General features: G+C 45.2%; 1 protein-coding gene across 1 annotated transcript in view; it reads right to left on the reverse strand.

The window, feature by feature from the left end:
- LOC105490219 (WASP family member 3) overlaps window positions 1-4,892 on the reverse strand; it is a 132,947-nt gene extending 128,055 nt beyond the window's left edge. The window contains exon 1 of the mRNA XM_011755632.3: window positions 4,868-4,892. The gene's annotated coding sequence lies outside the window, so the exon portion shown is untranslated. The remainder of the gene's footprint in view (window positions 1-4,867) is intronic.
- Window positions 4,893-11,642: the final 6,750 nt, after the last annotated feature.

Genomic DNA, 11,642 nt, shown 5'->3' on the forward strand with positions numbered 1-11,642 from the left:
TCCTGATACAAACTGGCCTCCCCCTCCCATCCCTGTCTTGTCACTGTTGCCTCTGCTGTCCCCTGTATTACTAACAGCTCCCAGCAGCTGAGCATGGCCTGCCTGCTGAGGTTTCCTCGGACACCATGACCCCCATCCTTCTTAGTCACAGTGTGGGACCCTATTATCTGCTTCTCTTTCAAACACAAGAGTGCCTCAGATCTCACTCCACACCACTCCTTTTCTTACTCTATACACACTCCTCAAATGACCTCATCTACTCCAACAGCTTCCACTGACAAATACTGCACAGGCAAAGGCAGGAGTTTCACAACTTTTTCTGTTCACCGCACCCTTGGAGTCTCAGGCCAAAACAAATGCTTATTAAGTAAAGAAAATGTTAACAACGTAAGTACTTATCTCCTAACAACTTGGTACCAACTTGAAAAAAGTACACTTTAATAGAGAGAAAAAATGGTATTTTCATTTCATTCTTTTTTTTTTTTTTTTTTTTTTGAGACGGAGTCTCGCTCTGTCACCCAGGCTGGAGTGCAGTGGCCGGATCTCAGCTCACTGCAAGCTCCGCCTCCCGGGTTTACGCCATTCTCCTGCCTCAGCCTCCCGAGTAGCTGGGACTACAGGCGCCTGCCACCTCGCCCGGCTAAGTTTTTGTATTTTTAGTAGAGACGGGGTTTCACTGTGTTACCCAGGATGGTCTCGATCTCCTGACCTCGTGATCTGCCCGTCTCGGCCTCCCAAAGTGCTGGGATTACAGGCTTGAGCCACCGCGCCCGGCCCATTTCATTCTTAAATAATCACAAGTATTTACTAATACAGTATGTGTACACCTGTTGAGCACTGCACAATTTCTCTCAAACCTTGGAGTCAGACTGGACAATGGCCTCCCTCATTTCCTTTTCCACACAGATTTTCACACGGTACAGCAACCACCAAAAACCCCTCTTTACAAACATGAGGTCATCGAATAGAATGGAGTGCAATCTAGTCTAGAAAATTTTAACTATCTTGAGCTAGTAGTTTCCACAGGCTTGAACAGATGGAATTATGACTGTGTTTTCCTCAACAATGTGAAACATCCCCCAGTCTCCCTGTTTGCTGTGGCACCTTAGCTGATAGTCTGGGAAAATCTCAAACTGGGACAGTTTGGGACAGCTAATAGCTCTCAGATGCGTCTCTCTAATCCAGACAACTCCTGATATCTGGATACCTAGTGCAGCCAACTGAATACGATGTCCCCTCGGCACCTGAAACTAAACCCAGTCAAGTGTGACCCATCATCTTTTCCCCAAAAAGGATGCTGCTGTCCCCACCTAAGGACAGTGCCATCACCCAACCACCCAGCCAGAGCTGGGCACTGCCCTGAACTCCTCTCTCCCCCAACTCCCCCGCCACATACACACACGACCAATGACCAAATCCCAGCAATTCGACCTCAAATTTCCCTGCTTCCAGCCTTCCCTCTTCTAATCCATTCTCCAAAGGGCAAATCTGACCGTGTCCCTCTTTTGCTTAGAATTCTTCAACCATTTCCTATTGCCCACAGAGGACTCCGAACTCCACACAACAGGAATCACAAGACCCCACATGGCACAGTCTCTCATTACTTCTCCTCCTTCACTTTCTGCCACTTCCCTGCCCTTGCCCACAACCACCCCCACTGGACTGAACTCCTGGGGTTTGTGGCTGCTCCAGTGCATCACCTCCCTAATCATCTCTCTGGACACTCTCTCCTCAACCCAGACTTTGACCAATTCCTTCTCACGGTGCTTCCTCTGAGAGGCTTTCCTGTCTCTCTGAATGTCCCTAAGCTTGGGTTTATGGTCCTCCTCTGAGCTCTTGTTGCTGGCCCCTTTCAGATCCCATATCATACAGCACATTGTAACCAATGGTTAAAACTCTTTGAGACTGAACTGCACAGCAAGCTCATCAGGGGCTGACAGAGGTATCTGTCCTGTTTATCTCCATATCCCCAGCATATATTAAAACTCTGAAGTGCACTGAATGAATAAAGCAAGTGAATGAATGGATTAGGTCATGCGTGAGGCTCCCGCATCCCTCACTGATTACTGACTCTATCATGGTACTTATCACACTGCACTGTAATTGCCTGTCCTGGTAGACGATGAACATCTTGAAAGTGCCTGTCTCTTATTTTTGCAACCCTAGTGATTAAAATAGTGTCTGATACTTAGTAGGCATTCATGAAATGGTTTTTTAATATACAGGGTTATATATTTCATCTACAGTGTTAAATGGAAAAAAATCCAGAAGGATACACCCTGTATTATGGTAACCTCTGAAGAAAGAAATAGGAATAGGACGATAAGAAGAGAAAAAGAAACCTTAAGATTTTTTACCTCTATAAATCTCTATGTTGATATTGTTTATTTTATAACGTACATTATTTATGTTACTGGTATAAAATATTTCTGTATTACCAGCATAAAGTCAAGTCACAGGGAAAGAACCAGCCCTGAAGAAGAATGTGTGGGGCTGTCAGAAGCATTTGGTTCCACATGCCCAAGAGCAAAGCCAAAAAAAGCCTGACTTGAAAGAAACAGGGCCCTTAAAAAAACGGACTGAGAAGTTGAGAGATTCGGCTGGGAGCGGTGGCTCACGCCCATAATCCCAGCACTTTGGGAGGCCGAGGTGGAAGGATCACCTGAGGTCAGGAGTTCGACACCAGTCTGGCCAACATGGCGAAACCCCATCTCTACTAAAAGTACAAAAATAAGCCAGGCGTGATGGCGGGCGCCTGTAATCCCAGCTACTCAGGAGTCTGAAGCAGGAGAATCGCTTGAACCCGGGAGGCAGAGGTTGCAGTGAGCGGAGATCACACCATTGCATGCCAGCCTGGGAGACAAGAGCGAGACTCTGTCTCAAAAAAAAGAAAAAAAAAGAAAGAAAAGAAAAAGAGATTCAAGGTCTACAGCAATGGAGAGCCACCCCAAGTGAAAAACCATCTGTGAGTACTCTTCAAAGAAACTCCTTGAAATTCCAAAGACGATCACCAGTACTAGCCCATGAGTAGGGACAATCCATTTAATACTTGCGTTATAACGCAACTGTTTTAATCAAAACATCCCAATAACTAAAAGGTTATCTGCCATACACATGTTTCTATGGGAACTGTAACGTGTGACTACAAAGACACACTGACAAGAGATAGGAGGCTACAATGTTGGCATGACCACTTAGCAAATTGTGTTCCACCTTTATTTTCATAATTGTTGAAGACAGTGAGGCACATCATTAACTATCAGGTTGTAAATTTCAAAGCAAACAGATTTTAAAAAAAAAATGCTATTAAGCAACTTCATGTCAGCAACTGGAAATGCAAGAACAATTTCTATGTGTAGATAGTTCTAGAATAAGCACAGGTTGGAAGGTAAATATACATAGTTGACCAAACTTTCCAATCTTTAAACATGCTAAAAGACACAGCTTTTGTGAATATTAACTAAGAAAATATTTCAAGATGAAGAAAAATGAGTATTACACTGAAGTCATTAGAACCCTGGGAGAAGGGAGCAGGAGAGGACACAATGAGAACGCCTTTGGGAAAGGTCAAACCCAGCTTTCTTTTGTTTAACCTCTCAAGCAGATAAAAGAACTAGCTTTAAAGAACCACTGCATTGTTTAAGTGCTAGAAAAGGAGAGTTGGGTAAAGCACATATAAAAAGAAGCAATAGAATTTGCCCTAGAGGCAATAGAAAGATTAGTCAATTACAATACTTTGAACTTAGTTTCGATAGAGTCGCATTTTAAGTTTTAGATAAACCTTATTTTTAAGATGCAAAATATTTCAAATAGCTATCCTCTCCCCCTAATAAAAAGTAGACTCTGAATCTTAAAATACCATGCTGTTATGCATTTAATTTGAAGAGCTGCGAAAAGCAGTCTTCAAAAAGAATTCAGACTGTTCCTGGAAGTAAACCGCCAATTTAAACATTAACCTTAAAATGAGAAAGCATTCCTATGATGCTCCCATTCATCCCTAAACCCATCACATAGTTTCTGAATAATTAAGAACTCTCGTCGCCACCAGGGAACTCTCCCTTGCAGAGGGGCCAAATCAAGAAGCAATCGCCATTGCCCGTCAGGAGCACAAACCGAGAGGAAGATTCTGCCCTCGATAAAGCCCCGGCGCGGGGGTGAAGTCCCCCGGGAGTGATCCCCCCGGCGCCGTGGCTCCGGGCGCGCGGTCCCCCGCACTCGCGAGCCGCCCCACCTTCTCCTCTGCGCTCCAAGAGTCCAGCCTGGCCTCTGAGGCCGGGAACCACGCGGCCCCGCAGCCTCGAGGGAGAGGGCGCCCGCAACCGACACGCACGCGGGCACCAAGAGGGCGCAGGCCAGGGCGGGGAGGGCCGGATCCTGGGGGCGGGGAGCACGCGGAGCTGGACCAGACCCAGCGAGGGCGCGCAGACACTGAAGGGATGCGAAGGTCCCGGACGCCGGGCGGCGCGGGGCGGCCCGGGGCGTCGTGCGTGGGGCGCGAGCGGAGGCCCGGGCGCCACTTGCGGCGGGGAGGGCGGGCTGTTGCCCCGCGTCCAGGGAGCGCGCACCGGACGGCTAGGGGCCGGAGGCCCGGAGGCGCGGGAGGGAAGGGCCGCCCGGCGCGCCGTGACGGCGAGAAGCCCCCTGCCGGCGCGGGAGCCAGCCGGGAGGATGCGGCCGGACTGCGGACATAGGCGCGAGGCGGCGCCGCAGCCCGCAGTGGGCCCCGCCGCCCGGCCGGAGCGCGCGGCGATGCAGCAACTTCAGTTGGCCATGGGGCCGCCCCTCCCCCGGCAGCCGCCCGGCCCGGAGCGGAAAGGGCCAGAGCAGGCTACAGCGGAGAGCCGAGCCGGCCGCAGCCCTCACTCACCGGTCCGCGGTCCCGCCGCCGGCGCCAGGGCTGCGATCCGAGCTCCATGGTCCCGCCGCGCCGCGGCCGCCCGGCGCACCCGCCTCGCACCACACCGCACGCAGCGGCGCGAGCGACGCCGCCTCCGGCCCGTCCACGGCCGCGGCCACGCCCCCTCCCTGCGGGGGGGCTCGGCCGGAGCAGGAGGGGGGCTCAGTGCCGGCTCCACCAACCAGGGCCCACTCACGGGGCCGCTTCACCAGGATTGGCGAGCGCCTCGGCCAATAGGGAGCCGGCGAGCGCGCGGAGCGTCGGTGCCGAGGGGCGGGGGATTGCGGAGGCGGTGGCTCTCACCCTTCGTCCTCCGCCCCCCGCTCCGGATGAGGCTTAGGCAGCGTCCTTTCCAGCGAAGCAAGGTGGGGATACCTCGGGCCAAAAGACCCTTATATCACCTCTGGTTGCTAGATGCCCATTGCAGTACCTTTGAGTTTGCGCTTGTATCCTAATCCTCCCTGGGTGTTGAGGGCTCCTGCACAGAGGTCCTCTACCTGTAAGGTGTCAGACGTCCTACAGGACTGAGGCTTCAGGCAACCCTGAGGGGACTGTAGCCCTGTCATGGGTTGGTTTTATGCCCTGCTCAAATTCGTTAGCATTCTGCCTTTAAAATCTTCCCATCTCCCTCTACACAGATTCTTCTGTTTTTATCACCCTATCTCCAAGCTCTCTCCACCCTAGATGTGAGGAAATCCACAATACTTATTAAAAATAAGATATCCCTGAAACTGCCAGCATAAGTCCTGGCACAGTGGAACATAGCCACGTGCGACCAGATGACTGAGGCATAAACAAACTTAAGAAAAAGAAAAGAGGAAGAAAGGAAAGGAAGAGAAGAAAAGATAAAAAAAAGCCAAGTATGTTCTAGATCACAAAGGAAAGGGATTTAAAAACATCAAATAGAAATGCTTTCTTTATTTTAATTTGCATGCCTTTATTCTTTTTATTTACCAATAGGACCACTAAATTGAAAAACTTAGGAAAAAATTTTAAATTCCAATAAATAGTTTAAGAAACACTAATTCAAGTTGATTTGCTCTTGTCTTTACAGATGTGTAATAACGATCAACATCTGTTCTAGCTAGAGACAACTAAAAGTTGGAAAAAATGAATAGCAGTTGATAATTTCACCAAAGTTTGCAACACCAGAAATGCAGTAGAAAATCATGCACCCCTCTTCATAAAATGTCTAATCTGTTAACCTGCATTACTTCCAAAGGAGGGATTTTAAAAGCTCTTTTTAAAGATGAAGTATATTCAGTGTCCATAACGTGCCATCATAAAAAAAAAAAATTGCTGGTAATTAACAAGGTAAACAGGATTTTGGTGAATAATTACAATGATCCAGTATTTTAAATATTGATACTAGAGTGATAAATTTCTGCTGAATTGAAAGCTAAATTGGCATTCAAATTAAAATGACTTTCCTTAATTCATCTTCACTTACCCAGGGGAATAGCTTCCATGTCTATATTTAGGTCATTAATTTAGAACTCAAAAATATGAAGGTATAGATACCCAGAGTGTTTTCAAGGTTGCTAATCATATTCCCCTGGCTGCTTCCCTCTTCGGTGACCCTAGCTTTATAAACTACTGCTACACTTAGTTTGCACTCACTGTTAGCCCTTAATCACATCATCGCAAAGTGTTCAGGTTTGTTTCGTATAGGTCAGTCTTATCTCTCTAATTAGATCATCAGTTCCATGAGGATAAGGCCCTTATTTTACAGTCCTCTTTCCTCCTTTTGTAATGCCTACTACAGTACTGAGCATGTGGTAAATATAATTCTATTCCTAGTGTTGTGGTTCATAATATAAATTATTTCAAATATGGTCTTGTGTGAATCAGTCCTTTAAATAAAAATTGCTTAGAGCAGTCTTGTTAGACGATTAGAGCCCACCAATAGTAAGTGCCTCATCCTTAATAAGTGCTTGAAAAATGTTGCTGCATCAGGGAGTGAATTGGACTGTAACAGGATCTTGACTAAAAGTGCCTACCAAATAGGGGTGCTTCTTACCACAAAACCAGAAACCTGGAGACAGCCACAGGGCTTCTGTAATATCTCTTCTATGGTGTCATTGTGTCTCAGGCTCTTTCTAGCCATTGGTTCTGCTATCCTTGTCACGTGATCTCTGTCTTCGTCCTCACAGGATACCTGCTTCCCTTCTAAGCATTGCATCACATTCAGGAAAATAGTAGGGGGTTGGGTAAAGGGCAAAAGATCAAAGCAGTGCCTGCCCAGTTGGGTCTGCATCTTCCTGGGAAGCTTTACCCAGCACCTTCTGCTTGCGTTTTATTGGCCCGCCACATGTCACATGACCACCTTTAGCTGCAAAGAAGTCCGAAATGCTAAGTATTTAAAGCTGGGGCATTGGCTGGAGGAATATTAGAGTTTTGTTAGTAATGGAAAAGAGGAATGCAGACCTTGGGTATGAGAATAGCAGTGCCTGATGTAGTTGCTGAATAAATGAATTCATGATTGAGCCCTCACTCTATTTATTCATAAGACCCACTTTTTCAAAAAGGCCACTCAGGTGTCAATTAAAAAACAATCCAATTTTCAAGTGAGCAAAAGATCTAAACAGACACCTCACTAAAGTAGAGATGACAATACCCAGATGGCAAATAAACATATGCTCAATATCATATGTCATTAAGGAATTGCAAATTAAAACAACAATGAAATACCATGACATACCTACTAGGATGGCTAAAATAAAAAAGATAGCAGCGACAACAACAAAAAGAAAACCTAAGGATACCAAATACTGGCAAGGATACAGAACAACAGGAATGCCCATCCATTCCTGATGGGAATGAAAAATGGTGTGACCACTTTAGAAGACAGTCTGGCAGTTTCTCACAAAGCTAAGCATAGTCTCACAATTCAATCCAGCCATCACACTCCTAGATATTTACCCAATTGTGTTGAAAACATGTCCACACAAAACATTGTACCTGAATGTTTATTCATAATCACGAGACCCTGGAAGAATCAAAGATGTCCCTGGCAAGGTGAATGAATAAACAAACTGCAGTACATCCATGCAATGGAATGTTATTCCATGATAAAAATAAATGAGCTATCTAGCCATAAAAAGACATGGAAGAAACTTAAATGCATATAGCTAAATGAGAAAAGTCAGTCTGAGAAGGCTACAGACTGTATGATTCTAAGTATATGCATTCTGAAAAACGCAAATATGTGAAGACAGTAAAAACATCAGGGAGTGCTAGGAGTCAGCGGGGGAGGGGAGGGTTAGGGCAGAGCAACTATTCTGTACAATCCTGTAATGGTGGCTACACGTCATACATTTGTCAAAAGCCAGAGAATATACAACACAAAGAGTGAACCCTAATGTAAACTGTGGGGTTTTGTTATTAAAAAAGCATCAGGCCAGTTGCAGTGGCTCATGCCTATAATCGCAGCACTTTGGGAGGCCAAGGCAGGCGGATCACAAGGTCAGGAGTTCGAGACCAGCCTGACCAACATGGTGAAACCCTGTCTCTACTAAAAATACAAAAATTATCCAGGTGTGGTTGCATGTGCCTGTAATCCCAGCTACTCAAGAGGCTGAGGCAGGAGAATTGCTTGAATCTAGGAGGCGGAGGTTGCAGTGAGCCGAGATGGCACCATTGCACTCCAGCCTGGGAGACAGAGCGAAACCACAATGAGATACCATCTTACACCAGTTAGAATGGCAATCATTAAAAAGTCAGGAAAAAACAGATACCGGAGAGGATGTGGAGAAATAGGAACGCTTTTACACTGTTGGTGGGAGTGTAAATTTGTTCATCCATTGTGGAAGACAGTGTGGCAATTCCTCAAGGATCTAGAACTAGAAATACCTTTTGACCAAGCGATCCCATTACTGGGTATATACCCAAAGGATTATAAATCATGCTACTATAAAGACACATGCACATGTATGTTTATTGCGGCACTATTCACAATAGCAAAGACTTGGAACCAACCCAAATGTCCGTCAATGATAGACTGGATTAAGAAAATGAGACACATATACACCATGGAATACTATGCAGCTGTAAAAAATGATGAGTTCATGTCCTTTGCAGGGACATGGATGAAGCTGGAAACCATCATTCTCAGCAAACTATCACAAGGAGAGAAAACCACCACATGTTCTCACTCATAGGTGGGAGGTGAGTAACAAGAACACATGGACACAGGATGGGGAACATCACACACCAGGGCCTGTCGGGGGGTGGGGGGCTGGGGGAGGGATAGCACTGGGAGAAATACCTAATGTAAATGATGAGTTGATGGGTGCAGCAAACCAACATGGCACATGTATACCTATGTAACAAACCTGCACGTTGTGCCCATGTACCCTAGAACTTAAAGTATAATAATTATCAAAAAGCATCAATGGTTCATTAATTGTAAACAAATGTACCATGTTAATGTAAGATAATAATAGGGGAAAGAGTAAAGAAGATGGTGAGTACCGGCCGGGCACGGTAGCTCACGCCTGTAATCTCAGCACTTTGGGAGGCTGAAGCTGGTGGATCACCTGAGGTCAGGAGTTCGAGACCAGCCTGGCCAGCATGGTGAAACGCTGTCTCTACTAAAAATAGAAACATTAGCTGGGTGTGGTGGCAGGTGCCTGTAATCTCAGGAGGCTGAGGCAGGAGAATCGCTTGAATCCGGGAGGCGGAGGTTGTAGTAAGCTGAGATCGCGCCGTTGCACTCCAGCCTGAGGGACAAGAGCAAGACTTCGTCTCAAAAAAAGAAAAAAGATGGTGAGTACCTGGAACTCTACGTACTATCTGCTCAATTATTCTATAAATATTAAATTACTAAAAAATAAAATCTGTTAATTATTTAAGGAAAAAATAAGCCAATAGGAACCATAGTTAACATAATAAAGAGAAAGTTTCGTTTCTTAAAATTTTTTAAGCAAGGTCACCTTTGCTGTATTTATGGACCTTTATTGCAGTCACAAATTTTATTGCCCTTCAACTATTGGTAAATCTTTTTTAAAAGTTCTTTATCATTGTACCTTTTAAAAAGTTTCTGGGCCATGTGCAGTGGCTCACACCTGTAATCCCAGCAATTTGGGAGGCCAAGGCAGGAGAATTGCTTGAGGTCAGGAATTTGAGACCAGCCTGGGCAATATAGTGAGATTCCCATCTTTGCAAAAAATAAAATAATTAGCCAAGAGTGGTGGCATATGCCTGTAGTCCCAGCCACTCAGAAGGAGGCTGAGGCAGGAGTGTCACTTCAGCCTAGGAGTTGGAGGCTGCAGTGAGCCATGCTCATGCCATTGCAATCCAGCCTGTGTGACAGAGTGAGACTCTGAAAAAAAGAAAGAAAGAGAGAAAGAGAAAGAAAAGAAAAGAAAAGAAATTTGGGGGAGCTTTTCCTTATTTTTTATATTGAAAATTTTCCAATGTAAAGAAAAATTGAAAGAGTGGTACAAGGAACACCCATATACCTTTATCCAATTACACACTGCCACATTTGCTCCATCAGTCTCTCTCTCTCTCCATAATTTTTTTTTTTTTTTTTTTTTGAGATGGAGTCTCACTCTGTCACCCAGGCTGGGGTGCAGTGGTGCAATCTCAGCTCACTGCAAGCTCCGCCTCCCGGGTTCACGCCATTCTCCTGCCTCAGCCTCCCGAGTAGCTGGGACTACAGGTGCCCGCCACCACGCCCAGATAATTTTTTGTATTTTTAGTAGAGACGGGGTTTCACTATGTTAGCCAGGATGGTCTCAATCTCCTGACCTCGTGATCTGCCCGCCTCGGCCTCCCAAAGTGCTAGGATTACAGGCGTGAGCCACTGCGCCAGGCCTCCCCATTAATTTTTTCACTGAACCACTTGAAGACAAATTGCAAACCTGATATCTCCAAAATAAACATTTTTGGATCTTTCTAATGTATAAGCAGACCCATGCATAGCCTGTAAAACGGAACCACAGAGACTAGATACCTGTAACTACTCCAGACTCCATTACTACCCCCTCTGCACTTTTTTTCTGTAAACATTTGACCAAGCTGATATACAATGCTGGTATTATACTGAAGTATAGTAAAATAAAATCTAGCAGCAGGAAAACTGGTGACAAGGTACTGTGGTCAATAGAATTCTGGCGATGCAAGTGACCGTCAGTGTTCTGTGAAATCCCGTGCATACAGAGGGTAGTGCAGCCAGTCCGGGGCCCACAGGGCAGTGAGATGCAGCTGTCTAGCATTACCATAACTGAACAGCTCTCAGGCATACTCCTAATAAGAATATGCTTCACAACTATTTTTAAAACCTCTTGAATTGTGCCATCTTTGTTCTTTGCTAGGTCAAAATCTTGGATATATTTCTAAAGTCAAAATGTAAGCAGCTTGGGCGTCCTCTTAATTAGAATCTGATAGTGATGACACAGTGACTTTTTCAAGACACTTAATAAATTAGTTATTCCCTCAGTGATTTGCTTAATTCTCTTTTGTCATCACTAAGTCTTTAGTGGAAAAACAATTGTCATTCTTTTTACTTAATAGCATGTCATCTTACATAAAAATTACAAACTGCTTTGCATTAGGAACTGAGTTCAATCTCACTTTGCGGAAGAGAAAGAACAAAGAGTGGTTACTAATTAAAAGAATATAATTAGAATATGTAAGAAATCAAATTATAAAAGCATAATAACTGTCATCATTTTTGACATGCTCATTTGTACTTGTTCTCAGAATGAAGTAAAATAATGATTACAAATACCTCAGTTCT

Source organism: Macaca nemestrina, chromosome 16 (genome assembly GCF_043159975.1).
Source record: "Macaca nemestrina isolate mMacNem1 chromosome 16, mMacNem.hap1, whole genome shotgun sequence".
Classification (NCBI taxonomy): Eukaryota; Metazoa; Chordata; class Mammalia; order Primates; family Cercopithecidae; genus Macaca; species Macaca nemestrina.